At 44.3% G+C, this 21,214-nt stretch overlaps 1 pseudogene; it reads right to left on the reverse strand.

Moving 5' to 3' along the window:
* LOC142295396 (uncharacterized) overlaps window positions 1-15,996 on the reverse strand; it is a 64,982-nt pseudogene extending 48,986 nt beyond the window's left edge.
* Between the last annotated feature and the right edge of the window lie 5,218 nt (window positions 15,997-21,214).

The following is a 21,214-nucleotide window of genomic DNA, read 5'->3' on the forward strand; positions in this document are numbered from 1 at the left end:
AACAGTCATATGAAAAAGTTTGGGCACCCCTATTAATGTTAACCATTTTTCTTTATAATAATTTTGATGGACTGAATAATATTTCTGGATTGAAATGAGGTTTATTGTACTAACAGAAAATGTGCAATCCACATTTAAACAAAATTTGACCAGTTTAAATGTATGGGCACCTCAACATAAAAGTGACATTAATATTTTGTAGATCCTCCTTTTGCAAATATAACAGCCTCTAGTCGCTTCCTGTAGCTTTTAAAGAGTTCCTGGATCCTGGATGAAGGTATATTTGACAATTCCTGTTTACAAAACAATTCCAGTTCAGTTAAGTTTGATGGTCGCCGAGCATGGACAGAACGCTTCAAATCATCCCACAGATTTTCAATGATATTCAGGTCTGGGGACTGGGATGGCCATTCCAGAACATTGTAATTGTTCTTCTGCATGAATGCCTGAGTAGATTTGGAGCGGTGTTTTGGATCATTGTCTTGGTGAAATATCCATCCCCTGCGTAACTTCAACTTCATCACTGATTCTTGCACATTATTGTGAAGAATCTGCTGATACTGAGTTGAATCCATGCGACTATCAACTTTAACAAGATACCAGGTGCCGGCATTGGCCACACAGCTCCAAGGCATGATGGAACCTCCACCAAATTTTACTGTGGGTAGCAAGGGCTTTTCTTGGAATGCCGTGTTTTTTTGCCTTAATGCATAATGCTTTTTTTATGACCAAACAACTCAATCTTTGTTTCATCAGTCCACAGGACCTCCTTCCAAAATGTAACTGGCTTGTCCAAATGTGCTTTGGCATACCTCAGGCGACTCTGTTTGTGGTGTGCTTGCAGAAACGCTTCTTTCGCATCACTCTCCCATACAGCTTCTCCTTGTGCAATGTGCGCTGTATTGTTGACCGATGCACATTGACACCATCTGCAGCAAGATGAAGCTGCAGGTCTTTGGAGGTGGTCTGTGGATTGTCCTTGACTGTTCTCACCATTCTTCTTCTCTGCCTTTCTGATATGTTCTTCCATTTCCTCACTATGTTCCTCACAGTGGACACAGACCGTTTAAATCTCTGAGACAACTTTTTGTATCCTTCCCCTGAACAACTATGTTGAATAATCTTTGTTTTCAGCTCATTTGAGAGTTGTTTTGAGGACCCCATGATGCCACTCTTCATAGGAGATTCAAATTGGAGAACAACTTGCAAGTGGCCACCTTAAATACCTTTTCTCATGATTGGATACACCTGCCTATGAAGTTCAAAGCTCAATGAGGTTACAAAACCAATTTAGTGCTTTAGTAATTCAGTAAAAAGTAGTTAGGAGTGTTCAAATCAAGAAATTGATAAGGCTGCCCATACTTTTGCACCGGTCAAATTTTGTTTAAATGCGGATTGCACATTTTCTGTTAGTACAATAAACCTCATTTCAATCCAGAAATATTACTCAGTCCATCAGCTATTAGATATATGAAACTGAAATAGCTGTTGCAAAACCCCAAATTGTTATAAATAAGAAAGGTTAACATTAATAGGGGTGCCCAAACTTTTTCATATGACTGTACCTGTGGATTTTCCTCATCTCATGCAAGTCTAAGGCTGAGGCCACACCGGGATTTGTGTGAGTGTTTGCATGACACTCGACACACGCTCGCAGAACAGTGGGAGCCGAGTGTCATGCGAGTGTCATGCGACTGTGGTCTGATCGTGTGATCAGACCACAGTTGCGGAGGGGAGGGCCGCACGGTGGGGAGGGCCGATGGTGCGGACAGGAGGGCCAGCGCTGAGGAGGGGAGGGAGGGATTTGTCTTCCTATCTCCTCAGTAGCCGGCTGATGCAAGAATCGCACTGCTCTCGCATCACACTGGTGTAATGCGAGAGCAATGCGATGTTTCTCTCGCCCCATAGACTTGAATGGGTGCGAGTGAAACAGAATTTCATTGAAGCCACAGCATTCTGCTACTGTTTTCTCGGTCCGGGCTGAGAACAAATTCACTCATGGGAGCTGCCCCATAGAGTAATATTGGTCCAAATTAAATGCAATTTTTTATCGCATTCCACTCGCTCTGTATTACTCGCCGTGTGTGCAGAAAAATTTGCACTGAAAATTCAGCAAATCTACAAGAGAAATTGGCATGTTGCACATTTGAAACACGCACAGCAAGTCAGAATACACTGAGTAAAGCCTCGGTTCCACTTGCATTTTGCATGGACAAGTGCAATCTGATAAAACATCAGATTGCACTCACACTAGTGCAAATGTTTGCGGCAGTGTCCATCTGCGATTCTTCTCTTATGCTATATTGGCATGAGCAATGAATTGCAGCATGCTGCGCTTCACAGTTAGTCTCAGCTCACACGCAGCCATACAAGTCTATGGGTGCATGTGAAACATCGGACTGCACGCGCAATTCAACCGACCGCAGTGCAATGTACGCATGTCAGGGCATGGATAAAATTGAACACTCTGTTTGTGATTGGGGGCTGCAGGTCATAGCCTTTAGCATAACAAGAAGCAACACAGTTTATAAACTAGTGATGGTGGTCTATTGAAGACAGCTTGCCCTATCTTTACTAAGATGTCCTGCCATGACCTACTGCAGGCATGGCTTTCCAGTGCCATGTCTATCCCCATGTTGAGGTGGGTTTCTTATTCTCCAGTATGATGTTGACAAACAACACTAATGTCTAAGAACCCAAGAACATCGTTCCCTCTAAGACATATGCTGTGCAAAAGATGAGGTTAAAAATATCAGACTCTTCAGAGTGGTTTATCTGTTATTGTGCTTGTTAACCTCATCATTAGGCTGGTTTAACTCTTTTCTTTCCAGATATCTCAGGTCAGAGAGAACACTGTCTACAACATCGTTAGTATAGCTTATTAGCAGCCATTATTGCTGGGGATAAAGTATGATTTGAGATAATACAGTAAGGTCCAGAAATATTTAGATAGTTTTGGAATTTTGGCTGATTATGAAAACATATTCATAGTACAATTATATAATCAATATGGGCTTAAAGTGCAGATTCTTAGCTTTAATTTAAGGGTATACACATCCTAATTGGAGTAAAAGTTTATTAATTATAGCTCTTTTATATGCCGCTGCCTCTTTTTAAAAAGACCAAAAGTAATTACAAGTAAAATATATCTTTGTACCGTGTTAGCCAGTAGAGATAAAAAAATTTTGTTTAAAAGAACAGAAAGTCCTCAGTGGTTGATACCTTTTAATGGCTAACTGAAAAGATGGTAATAATTGCAAGCTTTCGAGACTACTCGGGTCTCTTCATCAGGCATGGTATAACACAAAATCTGAAGAGTCACATATTTATACACAACAGGACTTAGAATAGTGCAGTAAAAAAAAAACAAAAAAAAAAAAAACAAGTTATATTAAAAAAAGTAATTAGACAATTATCTCAGAAGCTTTTTAATAGGCTACATGGGCTATTCTCTCATTAATCCATCAACATTTAGGCAGATAAAAGGTCTGGAGCTTATTCTGTTTGTGGCATTTGCAATATGAAGCTGTTGCTGTGAACGAAACACATGCTGTCAAAGCAGAGAGATAACAGAATTAGGGAAATAGCAGAAATGTTGGCCAAATCGACAGTTTGGTACATTCTTCAAATCAAAGAGTCCACGAGGGCATTGCCTGGATATGGAGGAGGGAGGACACATAGCATTCTGTTCCTGCCCGAGGGATGACTTTAGACTCAGCCTGAGTCTTCATATCTGGTGTTATCAATCCCAATGCTGCAAAAAGTTATGAGAGCATCTCTCTGACAAGTTGATGCCCTTCTGTGGTCTCTCCAGCTGGAATTAGATGTTCCCTTAGAAACTCTGCAGTGTCCCTGCCTGTGCCTTTTGTTTCCACGATGGCTCATGTTGTTTGGCACTCATCCTCCCCGGCAACGGAGGAGGAGGATTTTACAGGAATACACGCCTCTCCCCTTCTGCCTGCAAAAATACCATGATCAGAGCAGGCAGAGGCGAATGACGCAGTGGAGCACAAAGCCACGGCGGTCACAGACACTTTCCTATGCACAGGATCCCTCTTCGTGAAATGCCAGGCAGGGAGATCACTCTTACATCAATAAGGTGCAAGCCTAATGATATGAATAGGTCCTGGGCTCCTGCTCCTCTGGCACAGACACTCAGTATCTCTGCTCAAAATCAAGGCAACATGAAACAAACTAGCAGCTAGCAGCATCAGCTCCTCTATAGGGGGTTCATTCAATGCTTTGTTCCTCCCCTTCGCCCCCTGGGCAGTTAGGCTATGTGCGCACAGTGCATTTTTCGCGGCGTTTTTGCACGTTTTTCGGGTGCGTTTTTGGCCTCAAAACTGCAGGACTTTGCTTCCCCAGCAAAGTCTATGAGTTTTCATTTTTGCTGTCCGCACACATCTGGTTTTTTTACCTGCGTTTTTGAGTTAAAAAAAAAAAATGGACATGTCAGTTCTTTCCTGCGTTTTTCTGCGTTTTCCCCCCATGCAATGCATTGGAAAAATGCAGCAAAACGCAGAGATCAAAAACGCAGCAAAACGCAGCCAAAAACGCACCAAATCGCGACAAAAACGCATGCGTTTTTTGATGCGTTTTTTCGACGCAGGTGTGTTTTTGTGCGTTTTTAGCGGGCAAAAACGCACAAAAACGCAGCGTCAAAAAGATGCAGTGTGCGAACTTAGCCTTAAAGAGATTCCTGCAAGGGGATTCATCTCAGGTGGAAACTGTGTGGGAATACCTCAGACCAGGTGTACATGCAAAGTGCCATACTAACAAAAGAGGACATGAAGAACTATATTTCTAGGCTTGAATATTTTTATATGGCTGTGGTTACAGCTATCGGAAAAAAGTTGCACCAATTAACAGAGAAAGTATTTGATGTTGAAGGGCACACAGAGTCTTTTATACAAAAAGTAAATGTTCAGAACAGACCATTTAATCTCTTTCATATCACTTAGGGGCACTTTGCACACTGCGACATCGCAGGTGCGATGTCGGTGGGGTCAAATTGAAAATGACGCACTTCCGGCATCGCATGCGACATCGCAGTGTGTAAAGGCTGGATGATACGATTAACGAGCGCAAAAGCGTCGTAATCGCATCATCGGTGCAGCGTCGGCGTAATCCATGATTACGCTGACGCGACGGTCCGATGTTGTTCCTCGCTCCTGCGGCATCACACATCGCTGTGTGTGAAGTCGCAGGAGCGAGGAACGTCTCCTACAGGCCTCACTGCGGCTTCCGTAGGATATGCGGAAGGAAGGAGGTGGGCAGGATGTTTACATCCTGCTCATCTCCGCCCCTCCGCTCTGATTGGCTGCCTGCCGTGTGACGTCGCAGTGACGCCGCACGACCCGCCCCCTTAACAAGGAGGCGGGTCGCCGGCCACAGGGACGTCGCACGGCAGGTGAGTGTGTGTGTGAAGCTGGCGTAGCGATAACTTTCGCTACGCCAGCTATCACCACATATCGCTGCTGCGACGGGGGCGGGCACTATCGCACTCGGCATCGCAGCATCGGGCTGCGATGTCGTAGTGTGCAAAGCCCGCCTTAGGGTGCCTAACTGATCTTGTGGGAAACACTGAGAACAGGTGAAGGTGTAATGACTTTAGGTCCAAAGAGAATCCAGTGGGTCACAAACCGAGACAGAGGCAGAAATAAGCAAGGGTTCCTTACTGGGTTGAGAATTAAAGTATTATTCAGAATAAATAATGATTGACTTAAGAACCCCTCAAAGCACCACAAAAGTGGAATTAACACACTCAGCTTTTAGCTGGAATCAATGCGCCAATCTCAGCGTTCCCGGGTTATGTATATTACCTCTGGAACCGGGAATAAATTTACCTACTCACCAACAAAGAAAAACAATTAACTATAAAGGCAAGAGGTGTAAATCCAATGGGGGCACTTTGAGGGAACCTCTGAGATGGCGCACTGAGTATAACTTATCACCACTAATAATACAGCCTTAAATTTTACCAACGTTGGTTTTACACTGAACAAAGGGATACTCGGGTATTTTAAAGCTATGGTACCGTTAACGTCAAGGGAAGTTTCACACAGGCCTGTGATCCAAGTCTGCTGTATATAATTCCAAATAAGGAAGAAAAGCAAAAACAAAAATCTTTTTCTTGCTCTAAGGATGTCTTCACCCCGGTCCTACCATGCAGGGACACCGGACTAAAGGCCCCGTCACACACAGAGATAAATCTTTGGCAGATCTGTGGTTGCAGTGAAATCATGGACATATTGTTCCATTTGTACACAGCTACAAACCTGGCACTGATTGTCCACAATTTCACTGCAACCACAGATCTGTCGCAGATTTATCTCTGTGTGTGACAGGGCCTTTAGTTGATATTAGCCAATTACTACACACAAAACACACTCTCAGGCCCACAGCTCTGTAGTAATCCTCAGACAGAACAAAGGCTACCTTGGTCCAGAGAACAGCCCTCCCTTCAGGAAATTGGAGCTCTTTTCTCTCACACAACACAGTCCAATTTCTTCAGCACAGCTCCTGGTCCTTTTGTGAGGAAAATATAATGAAAAATAGTCTCCAACAGTCTCTCTGATCTCTTTCTATTTTCAGACTCTTTTTAGCCTGCAGTCACACAACTGTCTCTCTCAAGCAGCCTGGGCTCAGCACACTTTCTCTGAGGTAACTCTTGCATCTACAGGTCTCTGACCCAAAACCCTACTGATCAGTGCAGGCAGGCAGAACTCACAGGGTCCTACTGCTCTGCTGACGCAATCACATTTCAGACTCTCACACTCCACCCCACTAGAGGTTGGTATCCCCGACAGACCTCCCCACTCAAATTCGTCATGTGCATAGCGCTGAAGGGGTATTCCCGCTGTAGGGCGAGTGGTTCTCCTGAGGCCCACCCCGACAGATTCAGGCCTCAAGGGTGCTGGAGACTCTTCAGCAGTGTCATCAGAGGGAGCACATGATGCTGTTCCCTCCCAAAGTTAGGCACCTTGTGACCCATCATCCATGTTAGGTGGCTGACCTAATTCCCCACCTATAGAAAGGGCATGTTTCAGACTCAACATTCTCTCCACACGGGAGAAAATCTATCACAGGGGCCAGGTTGACAGGTGCAGTGGAAGGCACATCATCAAACTCAAAGACATCAGGAATTCCCCTTCTTTGGGGAGCAGTCTCGGGTTCTGTCTAAATGGGATTCATGTCTTCGAACCAACACCGCTGTAGCATGTTACGGTGAAGATTACGAGTAGGTCCCCCAGTCCCCACCGGCACGACCTCATAGACTGGAATCTTAGGGATCAACCGTTTTACTATCCGGTAGGGAGTTGCTTCCCAATGGTCATCCAGTTTCCCCGTCGGTCTTTGACCCTTACTAACGCTCTATCCCCCAGGATGAAGGGCTCTGTTTGCATCGGTCGCTTGTCCTTATGAGACTGAATCGACTACCCACCATCTGATGCACCACTTCTAGTTGTCGCCGATGCTCTAGAACCCATTCAGATGCAGCCCGAGGAGAATCATAGGAGTGATCGGGCATGTTCAAATCTTCAATATCCCTCCTGGGCCTCTCGAACATCAACATTTATGGCGAGTAGCCAGTGGTGCTGTGCACCCGGTTATTGTAGGCCCACATTAGTTTAGAGAAGTAATCGGGCCAGCGAGCCTGCTGCCCGTCTTCCAAGGTGCTCAATATCTGTATCAGGGTATGATTAAATCGCTCGCAAGCCCCATTTATTTGGGGATGATAAGGCGTCGTTATCGAATGTGCTATACCATACAGTTGATGCAGCCCCTCCATCAAGGTCCCCTGGAAGCATGCCCCCTGATCTGAGTGTATCCTTCGAGGACACCCAAATGCTTGCAGAAAATGTTGACATACGGCCTTAGCCGCCGTCTCCGCCGTCTGGTCTCTTGTTGGCACTGCCATCGCATATTTAGTAAAATGATCTGTCATTACCAAGCAATAGGAGCACCTAGACGTTGAGTACCCTATCAAGACATAATCAATCATGAGCAATTCTAAGGGAACAGAGGTCTTAATAGTTTGCGTAGGAGCCTGTTGTTCGGGACTCTTGTTGAGCCCACAGACCCGACACTGCCGACATGCCTTTGCCACCATTCCCCCAGATCAGGGCAATAAAGGACTCGCTGTAGCCACTGGAGTTTTTTTTCACTTCCAAAGTGGGCTCCTTTTTCATGCGCCTTGCGAGCGACCACCGGGCCCAACTTTACAGCAATTACCAGCTGATACCGGTGTTGCAGCTCAGATGGCAGATACACCTTACGATACAAGAGGCCCTTTTCCACAAACAACCTATCCTATTGTGTCAATAATTTAATTCCTTCTGCGGACAGCTGGGCCTTGTCCTTTGCACATGGCCAAATCCCATTTTGTACCCAAGCGCGCACTAGTGTAATGTCTGGGCACTCGCTCTGGTCTTTTGCCCAATCTGAAGGCATTTTGCCCCGGACACACGGCATTCTGGATGCCACCCCACTTGAGTGTACCACACTATGGAAGATAGGTACCTGTCTCAAGTCGGGGGTTTTGGTGTCTTCCAATTTGTCATCAACACTTTCCCCTGCAGACCCAAGTGGTACCCTTGACAGCGCGTCCGCTTTTCCGTTTTCTCGCCCAGAGCGAAACTTAATCTGATAATTAAACTCAGCAAGGCGAGTGACCCACTGCTGCTCCAATGCTCCTAATTTTCCATTCTTCAAGAGAGCCAGAGGATTATTATCAGTCACTAACCTCAGCTCCCGGTAAATACCCAGTATAGATGAAGAGATGGATGTTTGAAAACCGCGCCAAAGACCACTAGTGCAGGAGATGGATTTAACGTGACTTTATTCCATATTCAGGTCTACGCGTTTCAGGAGCGTCCGCTCCCTTCCTCAGGACAATACAGGCACAAGCAACATCAAAATCACATGTGATTTTGATGTTGCTTGTGCCTGTATTGTCCTGAGGAAGGGAGCGGACGCTCCTGAAACGCGTAGACCTGAATATGGAATAAAGTCACGTTAAATCCATCTCCTGCACTAGTGGTCTTTGGCGCGGTTTTCAAACATCCATCTCTTCATCTATACTATCCATTACAGGGATGACTGCTGCCTTTGACCTATTTCATATGCCTGCATAGTGGTTGTGACTGTCACAACCACACTTGGTGAGTAACCTCTGTGAATCATACCCCATTTGTTTGTCGGGTAAGACCCTATTGCGCTCCTTTTCCACAGTGTTTTGCCCGGTAAATACCCGGCAAAGCATTCGGTCATTGCCCACACCAGGGCGAGTAGTTCTGGGCCCTTGTAGTTAGCCGGGTTGCACTCAGTGTCTCTTAAAGACCTACTGCCATAGGCGATAACTCGCTCTCAGCCATCCTGCATTTGTGCCAGTGCCGCCCCCAACCCATGAAGACTACCATCTGTGTACAAGAGGAAAGGGTCATAAAACCGAGCAAACGCCAACAAAGAGGCACTAGTTAGGGCGGCTTTCACCTCTTCAAATTCCTTTTGCTGCTGGGACCCCATTGGATAGGGCGGTCATGAGGGCCTAATGCTGTCCCTCTTAAAAGTGCATTCAGAGGATCCACAACTTGTGAAAACCTGGGCGCAAAGCGTCAATAATACCCCGCCAACCCCAAGAAAGCCTGATCCTCCCGCTAGGTACTGGGAGGGGGCCACTCCTGGACCGCCAGGACCTTGTTGGCTGCGGGTAACACCCCGTCGGGGTCACTGCATGGCTTAAATACTCTATACGACTTTTGAACAGTTGACATTTCTTTGGTTTTATGTTCAAGCCATGACGGCTGAGCCGTCGGAGCACTTGGCGCAATTTCTCGAGATGGTCTTAGAATGATGTTCCGAACACCACAATGTCATCCAAATATATCAGGACCCACTCAAAATTCAGATCACCTACGCAATGTTTCATCAGGCGTTGGAAGTTTCCCGGGGTTTTAGTGAGTCAGAAAGGCATCTGATTGAATTCGTACAGCCCCATTGGCAGAACAAATGCTGTCTTAGCCCAGTCTTTCTCAGCAATCGGTACCTGCCAATAGCCGCTCGCTAAGTCCAATGTTGAGAAATATCTGGCCCTTCCTAATGCCAACAGAGACCCTTCAATTTGAGGCAACGGATATCCATCTCGTACCGTGTGAGCATTTAACTTTTTATAATCCACACAAAATCGAAGGATCCCATCTTTCATTCAGACCAGGACCATGGGGGCTGCCCCAGGGGCTTTGACTCTCTCGTATTACTTGATTATTGAGCAAACTGACCACTATACCCTTCACTTCTTGATAGAGCATAGGGGGAATCTGACAATATCGTTTTCTAATGGGCGGGGTGTCCCCCATGGGAATCTCATGCTCAATTGTATGAGAGCAACCGAAGTCTTCTCCATGCCGCAAAAAGGTTTCCTGATGTTCCCACAGGACGTCCTCCAACTGCTCTAGTTGCCCAGAAGTCAGGTCCTCATGATCCACCCCCATATGATTTATGATCACACGTCCATTCCATTCTTCAGTAGGAGGTTCGAGTCCCTTTACTTTGACTGCAAATGTCCAGGATGACTGTTGATCTGGGCGTAATTCAATCGCTGTCTTGTCAGGCACCGGTCTATCCGGCACGAACAGTTCAGCCAGGATGGTTCCAGCAGCAACCACTTTCCTTCTTCAGGAACAATCACTTCTTGAGGCACCAGGTCACTTGCCCTGCTGGTGTACTGTTGAGGTGCCGCACCTTTAACCCTTTAGTGACGGAGCTAATTTTCACCTTAATGACCAGACCAAATTTTGCAATTCTGACCAGTGTCAGTTCATGAGGTTATAACTCTGGAACGCTTCAACGGATCTCGGTGATTCTGAGATTGTTTTTTTGTCACATATTGGACTTCATGTTAGTACCAAATTTAGGACAATATTTCTTGCGTTTAATTATGAAAAAAATTGAATATTGGCAAAAATTTTGAAAATTTAGCAATTTTCAACTTTTGAATTTTTATACCGTTAAACCAGAAATTTCTGTGACACAAAATAGTTAATAAATAACATTTCCCACTTGTCTACTTTACATCAGCACAATTTTGGAAACAACATTTTTTTTTGTTAGGAAGTTAGAGGGGTTCAAAGTTTATCAGCGATTTCTCATTTTTACATCAAAATTTACAAAACCATTTTTTTAGGGACCACAACACATTTGAAGTGACTTCAATAGGCCTAGATGACAGAAAATACCCAAAAGTGACACCATTATAAAAACTGCACCCCCCAAAGTACTCAAAACCACATTCAAGAAGTTTATTAACCCTTCAGGTGCTTCACATGAACAAAAGCAATGTGGAATGAAAAAAAGCAAAATTAAATTTTACCTAAAAATTTATTCACTTTTAGAAGAAATAACACAACAAAATGGACCCCAAAACTTGTTCCCCACTTTCTTATGAGTGCGCCGATACCCCACATATGGTCAGAAACTTCTGTTTGGACAAATGGGAGGGCTCGGAACAGAAGGAGCAATATTTGAATTTTGGAAAGCAAATTTGGCTGAAATAGATTGCGGGCACCATGTTGCATTTACAGGTCCGCTAAGGTACCTAAACAGAAGAAATCCCTCACAAGTGACACCATTTTGGAAACTAGACCCCTCAAGGCTTCTATCTAGGGGTATAGTGAGCATTTTAGATCCACAGGTACTTCACAGATTTTGTTAACGTTACGTTGTCATATTGAAAATTTTAATAATTTTCTCAAAAATGTTGCTTTAGCATCAATTTTCTCACTTTTTCAAGAGGTAATTCCAAAAATTTGACCTCAAGGTTTGTTAACCACTTTTTTATGAGCGCGGTGATACCTCACATGTGGTCTGAAACCTTTGTTTGGACAAATGGGAGGGCTTGGAACAAAAGGAGCAATATTTGAATTTTGGAAAGGAAATTTGGCTGAAAAAGATTGCGGGCACCATGTCACATTTGGAGGACCCCTAAGGTACCTAAACAGCAGAAACCCCGCACAAGTGACCCCATTTTGGAAACTAGGCCCCTCAAGGAATTTATCTAGATGTTTGGCGAGTACCCTGAACCCCCAGGTGCTTCACAGAATTTTATAACGTTGAGCCATGAAAAAAAAAAATCAAATTTTACCACAAAATTGTTATTTCAACCAGGTAGCTTTTTTTTATTACAAGAGTAAATGGAAAAAAATCGGCATAACATTTATTGTCCAATTTCTCTTGCGTTTGGCGATACCTTATATGGTGGAAATCAACTGTTTGGGCGCATGGCAGGGCTCGGAAGGGAAGGAGTGCCATTTGACTGCAAAATTGGCTGGAATCAATAGCGGACGCCAGGTTGCATTTGGAGAGCCCCTGAGGTGCCTAAACAGTGGCGGTCCCCCACAAGTGACTCCATTCTGGAAACAAGACACCTCAAGGCTTTTATCTAGGTGTATAGTGAGCAGTTTGAATCCACGAATACTTCACAGAATTTGATAAGCTTAGGTTGCCATATTGAAAATTTTCATTTTTTTCACAAAAATGTTGCTTCAGCATCAAATTTCTCACTTTTTCAAGAGACAACAACAAACCGTGGACCCAACAGGTTGTTATCCAATGTCTTATGAGCACAGGGATACCCCACATGTGGCCAAAAACCTCTGTTTGGATAAATGGGAGGGCTTGGAATGGAAGGAGTACCATTTGAATTATGGAAAAGTTGAGATAAATTGCGCGCACCATGTCACATTAGCAGGGCCTCTTGGGTACCTATACATTAGAAACCCCCACAAGTGACTCCATTTTGGAAACTGGAATTTATTCAGGAGTATAGTAAGCATTTTGAATCCACAGGTACTTCACAAAAATGTTGCTGTAGCAACAAATGTCTCACTTTTAGGCTATGTGGCCATGATCCAGCGACACGGCGTCTAGTACACAGTGTCAGCCTTCCTGCAGAGATGTGAGTGTTGTCCACGGGAGAACGCAGCTGCCCATGCCCACGATTTGGGTTCAGGCCGCTGTGGAGCTCTATGCTACCTGCAGAGAACACTCATCTCCGCAGCATAAATTGACATGCTGAGGCTCGGGAAGCTGCGCCACACGTCAGTGTATGCTGCGGAGAAAAGAAGCACAGTGGGCACGGGATTTCTAAAAATCCTTCCACTGTGCTTCTACTGCACAACGCAGCACTATGGACGCAGGGAAAACACTATGGACACACTCTGCGCCCAAAACGCTGCAAACCCCGATTGTGGGCACACAGCCTAAAATGCTACAATGGATGAATGGATAGATGTCAAACAAATATAACGTCCCACCCCCTGCATATTCTAAGCTGGCGCCCTTTAGTGCCTTTCATGTGGCACTAAAGGGTGCCTAGCCTTGTATTTAGCCCCCCAAAAAATTAATAATTAAAATAAACGACGTGGGGTCCCCCCTATTTTTGATAGCCAGCTAGGGTAAAGCAGACAGCTGTAGCCTGCAAACCACAGCTGACAGCTTCACCTTGGCTGGTGATCAATTTGGAGGGCTCCCCAGGCGTTTTTTTTAAAAAAAAAAAAAACGTGGGGTCCCCCCCAAATTAGATCACAAGCCAAGGTGAAGCGGATAGCTGGGGTCTGGTATTCTCAGGGTAGGAAGAGCCATGGTTATTGGACTCTTCCCAGCCTAAAAATAGCAGGCCGCAGCCGCCCCTTGAAGTGTCGCATCCATTAGATGCACCAATCCTGGCGCTTCGCTCCAGCTCATCCCGCGCCCTGGTGCGGTGGCAAACGGGGTAATATACGGGGTTGATACCAGCTGTAATGTCACCTGGCATCAAGCCCTGGGGTTAGTGATGTCACGGCATCTAAACAGATACCCGACATTACTAACCCAGTCAAGTAATAGAAAAAAATAAAGACAAAAAAAAAATGTATTTGAAAAAAAAACTCCCCGAAACATTCCTCTTTTACCAATTTATTGAAAATAAATTTCGGTCGCTGTAATCCATTTTGGAGGTCCCACGCCGACTCTGGATCTTCTAGAATATGGGGGGCACGTTCAGGGAACGTATCCCCCATTTTCTGGAAGAGCAAGCTCTCCATGAGCAGTGTGGGTGCAGTAATCTGAGAATACTACACTCACACTAACCCGGTCCAACCTAGGGCAGAGTGACCTGCAGTAACCTCATTCTAGAATATGAGGGGCACGCTCACAGAACGTACCCCCCATTTTCTAGAACAGCAGTCTCTCCATGTGAGGAGTGTGGCTGCAAATTACCGCACTCACCCTCCCCCGGTCCACAGTGCAGCAGCCTGTGCAGCAGCGACGTCAGCGTCCCTGCTTGCAGGGATCCAGCTGACAGCCGCTGTCTGCGCATGCGCCGCCAGCTTTCAAGAAGGAGGCGGCGTGATCGCGGGGCCGGAGCAAAAGCAGCCAGATAACGTAAAACCGGGGGCTGGGGGGGTGTGACGGGGGGGTGACGGCGGGACCTGGGGACAACTTTCTGCCGCATGTGACGTGTCACATGCGGCAGAAAGAGCAGGATGAATGCGGCCGCCATCTTCCACGTTCCGGAGGGGGAGGGGGGAGGCGGCTCTGGAGAACCGGAGGGGGCTCCGGGGACCAGAGATCTCCGGTGTACCGGAGGAGGGGTCAGGGGGAGGACATTTCCCTCCGATCTGAAATGTTTGATCATTTCAGATCGGAGGGAAATGAATGCAGAGCCGGCGGCGGCAGGAGTTTTCAGCGCGCGTCGGCGCCATCTTGGATTTTCCGGAGGAGGGGGGTGTTGGATAGATTTCTCCGGTACCGGGGGCTTTGGGGGCACTAAGGGCTCATATTTATTTCTCATCTGACATGTTTGATCACGTCAGATGAGAAATAAATCAATTTTACCGGCCATTTATTTTTTTTTAATGTTGTCGCTGGTATACGGTGTATACCGGCGATCGCATTAACGGGGTGCAGAAAAAACACCCCGATTCATAATCTGGGGGGTCTCAGCTACCCCCGGTAGCTGAAACCTCCGAGATTTTCGGTCGCTGGGGGGCGCTACAGGGTTTTTTCGGGCCGCCGCTTTAAAGCGGCGGAACAGAATAAGTACCCTGTTTTGCCGCCGCTTTAAGTCGTACGGCCGTCGTTATGAGGTTAAGGCTTCAAAAAAGTTAGGAACTCACACAGATGTTTGCCGTGACATTGCAGTGGGCTTCATACAGTCTGATCAGAATGTTAAACCAAGAACCTCATGTTCAGGTACATACATTTTTGCCTTACAGCATTAGATTAACTGATGCATTTTGATGTGTGGTTCATGTCTATTTCTTTATCTATCTTGAATAAAATTTACAGACCTCTCCATTCTTTGTAGGTTGGAAAACTTGAAAAATCAACAGTGTATCAAACACTTATTTTCCCCACTGTAGATACATACTATAGTTCAACATTATAATATCATAAAGAAATCTTGAAGACTTAAGAGCTGTATAAAGTTAAAAAAATAATGGTTCCCTTAGCAGCACTATATGGAAAAAAGTTTTAAATTACGGCTAGCTACAAATGTGGTCACATGGTGCAGAAGAGGACAAAAGCGAAGGAAATGGAAGAAGTCAGTAACGGATAAGTATTTAATGCATGCACTGTGCACATATTACTGATGGCTAAAGAGAAAGGAGGGTTAAAAAATACACTAGAGTAATTCTTTAAAGAGAGTTCCAGCTTCGGAAATCTTGTGGCCCCCAGCTGCAGTTTGTTTTAAGGCAATAAACTGTGCTGTAAGCCAAATTAAGCTCATAGTGTGTTGTGGTGGCTGTGGGTCTCCTGACCCAAACCTGACTGCCATTGAGGCTGTTATTTTCATCTCAGTTGACTATCAGACAGTCTATCCATCATGGTCTGTACTAGGACCATGATACATGGCTTTTTCAATTCAACGTTACTCACCCTCCCTGACTTCAGTTCTAAGTCTCCTAAGTCTAAGTGCTGGTGCTCCCCTGTAGGGGTCTTCAGTGCTGACATCATGTCTACAGTGCTTCAGTGAGCTCAGCACCTTTGAGTGGCTTTCACGATTGTTTCTCTATTTTTGGAGACTAGTGATGGGTTCAGGGTTGTGGTTGCTCATTTCCATCTTGGACTCTATATTTAAACGCGTTTTCATTTCTTTCAGTGCATCATGAGTTAATGTCAGTTTTGTTGTCCAGCAGTTTCTAGCTGAGTGTTTCAGCTGCAGCTGCTTTGTAGCCACGCTCCTACAGGTTTTAATAGAGGTGTTTCCCCGCAATCCTTGCTGAAGATACAAACTTATTGTTCTCTGGCCACTGTGGAGGAAGGTTCTGCTGAGAAGTTTTCCAGTACCCAGGCTTTATCTTTGTTTGTTACTATTTCCCCCGTGTTTGTCTTACCTTACCTTGTGTTTTGTTAGTGCAACAGTGGGGCTAGCATCTCCCACCGGCCCTTCACTATCAAGGGCATTTATAGGGTCTTCTCAGGGTCTCAGATTCCTGCTCAGTGACAGTTGTGGAGATTATATAGGGACTGGCAAGGAAAGTAGGAACAGCTGCAGGGGAGGATAGGAGGTGTCCCACCTACCCCTCTCACTAGCTTCAGGTCCACACGCTGTTATAGTGTCCTCAGTGTCCCCTTTGTTTGTTGTGTTTAGGTCTGAACACCCCTGCCACTTTTGTCATACCTGGCAAGCGTGACAATGGCTTGTGCATTTAAAAGAAATCTGTCAGCAGGTTTTTGCTACCTCATCTGAGGGCAGCATGAAGCAAGCAAAGAGATTCTGAATCCAATGATGTAGCACTTAGATTTCTGGTTACAGCTATTCTGACACAATCAAAATTTTTAGATTAAGTCATATAGCGAAGCGGAAATATCTGTCCCACTCAGGCTCTCAACAGAGATGGTACATTGGCAGTGAGATGTCAATCAGAGGAGTGGACTTGCTGACTGCCATGTGTGTGACTTTGTAGTCCCAGTAATAACAACTGTCCTGCGCTTAAAAAAACATAGCAAATAAACAACAGATTGGATTGTTACAAGACAGACATCCCTAAATTTTTAGTGTTCACTTGTCATGGTCGTCTCCCTGTTTTTGAAGACTAGTGACAGCCTCCCATATCGGTTTATCCACATTTAAATGTGGTTTTGTTTCTTTCAGTACCCAAATGGTTTATGACAGTTTTCTGCTGCCAGCTTCTCCAGCAGTTTCTGCTGCAGTTGAGGTCAGCAGCACCTGCACCTCCTTTTGCTTAAATAGCCAGATCACCCAGTAAGATTTGCAGACTATACAAACCATTTGTATGCTGCTGTGCATTCTCCTGAAGTGGTATCCTCTCCATTTTGGTTCTTTATTCCCTGTTTATTTCCGCTACCCTTTTGATTCTTTAGTGCAGCAGTGGGTTTAGTTAACCTCATCCACTTCTCACCAATCAGGGCCTCTATAGGGTTTCTTAGGGACCCAGGGTGCTGCTCGGCAACAGTTGCGGAGACTGTATAGGGACTGGTTAGGAGAGCAGGGACAGTTCAGGTGAGGTTAGGAGGTGTCCATCTACCCTTTCACTAGTCCCAAACTCTACCGTTCTTATTGTGTTCCTGGTGTTCCCCCTTGTCTGTGGTGTTTTTAGGTGTGTTTTTCGTTGTGTGTTAGACCTCGGTTGGTCTGAACGCACTCGCCATGCTTGTTGTGTGACATAACTCTTACAGCATGCTGGCTTCAGCTAACAAAAAAAACCCTGCTGATTGATTCCCTTTAAGTCAGGCCGAGATTCTAAGCTCACTGATTAGCTACATCACAGTCAACATGATGATAACGCTGTAGACAACAACAGGAGCAGTGGCAGAGACTTCACACTGGACCTAGGAGGGTGAGTAAAGCCCGATTTGCTTTTTAAAAGCTGCATCCGCTAGCAGGGGTTTTCTGGGACCAGAAAACCCCTTTAATATATCGCTCTCACAGTGATCCATAATACAGTAGTGTAAATAAATAAAGGCTTACAACAAAGGAATACAAGCTTACAGTCTTTATTTTACTTGCAGTAAAGGCATAAAACACCAGACTTCTGTATTATCTGATTTTTTTTATTTTTTTTTTTAAATGCCTAGAAGACTGAGTAGTTTAAGAAGAAAATCCATTTATAACGTATCTGTTCTTTCACTACAGTGAAATGCATTTCGCTTTTTATAATACACAAAAGGGGGCATACAACTAAATGCAAGTGAAAAGGAATCTATAGATTCACTTTTCTATATGTTATTGGTAGCATAATAAATCTTCACCTTTAATCTCTAATAAATATGTATTTTCATGATTAAAGTCTCTTCCCATGCACTCCTATGCACTGCCATGGTACGCTGACAACAGCACATGATAAATTATAGGGATACCATTAAAATTTTGCTGAATACTCAGAAATGAAATGTCAGTAGAAGTATCATTTTGCCATGAGCTTTAGTGCAGTTTTTCCTTTTTATCATTTTTTCATGTTAGAATAGCAGAGACCACATAAGAACATCTCTGGGCACACAGCTCAATTCCCAGGTGATGTGTCTATGATTTATGATGTGTTTTCACTGAATGAATGTCATAAATTATTTTAGTGCACAAAATTTAAAGGTAACTTTCACTCTTGGCTTGTGTGTATCACACTCTATCCCTAAATTTCAGTCATAGATTGGAGATCTCATCATTAAACTATACGTACTTGTGTTCATGTACTTGGATAAGCTCTCACTTCTATGAAGCCATGATTTTCTCCTTCCGTAGCTTGTCCTTTCTCTCATTTTATATGAAAATTAACTGAAGGTCTAAAACTAAAGTCTTTACAAAGTCAGTAAAATGTAATCAGATTTTGCTATATATAAGGTTGTATCAGTTCACTATTTATATAAAGTTCATTATATTTCTGGAACCAAATACAAATTACCTGGGATATCTATCCATGTATAGTTCCCACGGACTTTAGGGCAGATAGGGCCATGACATAGAGTAGGTAGAGTACCACATAGGGCACAACTTGATATCACGCGGGGTTGGGTGCTACTACTTTTGTTGGGATTCTATTACCATGATGTTCCTCTTCTTACAGTAAGTCCTGCACTTATGGATATCAGAGAGGATAGGGAGGGCACCACCTGCAGGCAATAAATTTACCCTATGACAGTCAATGGGTTCACCTCAGCACACTCATGTGCAATTTATAACAAGGAAGAAAAGGGAGTGTGCATACAAGAGGGATACACCAAGTAATGTGAAAAAAATACTTTATTACAAAAATTGAGACACAGTATCACACACTTAAAAACATTTAAAAAGGCCTATAGCCATGTATCAACAAATGTCCACACCTCTGTTGAAGTTGGACTAACCTCTATCACCCAAAGGGAAGCTATCAGATATAGAATTTTATACTGGTAGGGGAATAGATAGAAGATTTTATCAACATACCAGTGTTATAATATAGATCATATCCAACACATCATACTGCTCCAGCATATAAAAATAGAATCCAAGGTTTTTAGACATGCATTAAGTCAGACCATTATAATGTAAAATACATTGCAGTATTCCAGATTTTATACAAAAAGAGTACCGCAATATGTAGCCATAGTAAGGTACATTACAATTTTCCAGGAGGGATTAACCCCCTACAGAGGTAAAATAACTCCCAAATGCAGTGTAGCTTAAGGTATAATCGGCCCTAATAGCTGGCCAAAAATGTAATGCTAGAGAAAAGAGTACATATAGATGGAAAACCATATATCAATCGTATTCAAATGCATATAGATAAAGTCCAGGATTTATGCAGTAACAAGAGAAAGAATTTCCCCACAGAGGAGAATAACCTGCAGGTATATATATATGTACCCCAGTTACCAGCCAAAGCATAACCCAAGAAACCGGGTGATAGAAGGTGGAGGTCCCCACGCGTATCGTCACCAACTAGGGTGACTTCGTCAGGGGTGGGACCCACCCCTGACCCCACCCATGACCCCACCCCTGACCCCACCCCTGACCCCACCCCTGACGAAGTCACCCTAGTTGGTGACGATACGCGTGGGGACCTCCACCTTCTATCACCCGGTTTCTTGGGTTATGCTTTGGCTGGTAACTGGGGTACATATATATATATACCTGCAGGTTATTCTCCTCTGTGGGGAAATTCTTTCTGTTGCTACTGCATAAATCCTGGACTTTATCTATATGCATTTGAATACGATTGATATATGGTTTTCCATCTATATGTACTCTTTTCTCTAGCATTACATTTTTGGCCAGCTATTAGGGCCGATTATACCTTAAGCTACACTGCATTTGGGAGTTATTTTACCTCTGTAGGGGGTTAATCCCTCCTGGAAAATTGTAATGTACCTTACTATGGCTACATATATATAATGATCTGACTTAATGCATGTCTAAAAACCTTGGATTCTATTTTTATATGCTGGAGCAGTATGATGTGTTGGATATGATCTATATTATAACACTGGTATGTTGATAAAATCTTCTATCTATTCCCCTACCAGTATAAAATTCTATATCTGATAGCTTCCCTTTGGGTGATAGAGGTTAGTCCAACTTCAACAGAGGTGTGGACATTTGTTGATACATGGCTATAGGCCTTTTTAAATGTTTTTAAGTGTGTGATACTGTGTCTCAATTTTTGTAATAAAGTATTTTTTCACATTACTTGGTGTATCCCTCTTGTATGCACACTCCCTTTTCTTCCTTGTTATAAGTCCTGCACTTAGTGACAAGTGGAGCAACCTTGCACCCATCTTAGTGTTCGTTGACTGTGATTTTCTGATTATTGTAAGTGAGCCGAAGGTGTAACATACAAGTGATCGGCTGTCCTGTGACAGCACATGAGCACTACAAGCCGTAAAGTGCCGTATCTGGACTCAGCTCAGGAGTTACTGTGTTTTTCCCAAAATAAGACACTGTCATATTTTTTTTGCCCCGAAAATAGCGCTAGGACTTACAGTATTTTGGGTAGGTCTTATTATTAGGGAAAAATGGTTGGGTGTAAGTTCACCCCCCCAGAAAAGCAGACCCCCTAGGAGAATGATACTTACCAGACCCCAGAGGTCTGCATGGCTCCCAGGTCCTCCTGCGATCGGTGTTCCCAGCAGGTATGCTTCACAGTGGTCCTCCCCTGCTTCTGGCCAACAGACTCACATACATCAGATCCCGCGCACACACACACACACACACACACACATCAGGTGGCACACACAA

Source organism: Anomaloglossus baeobatrachus, chromosome 1 (genome assembly GCF_048569485.1).
Source record: "Anomaloglossus baeobatrachus isolate aAnoBae1 chromosome 1, aAnoBae1.hap1, whole genome shotgun sequence".
Classification (NCBI taxonomy): Eukaryota; Metazoa; Chordata; class Amphibia; order Anura; family Aromobatidae; genus Anomaloglossus; species Anomaloglossus baeobatrachus.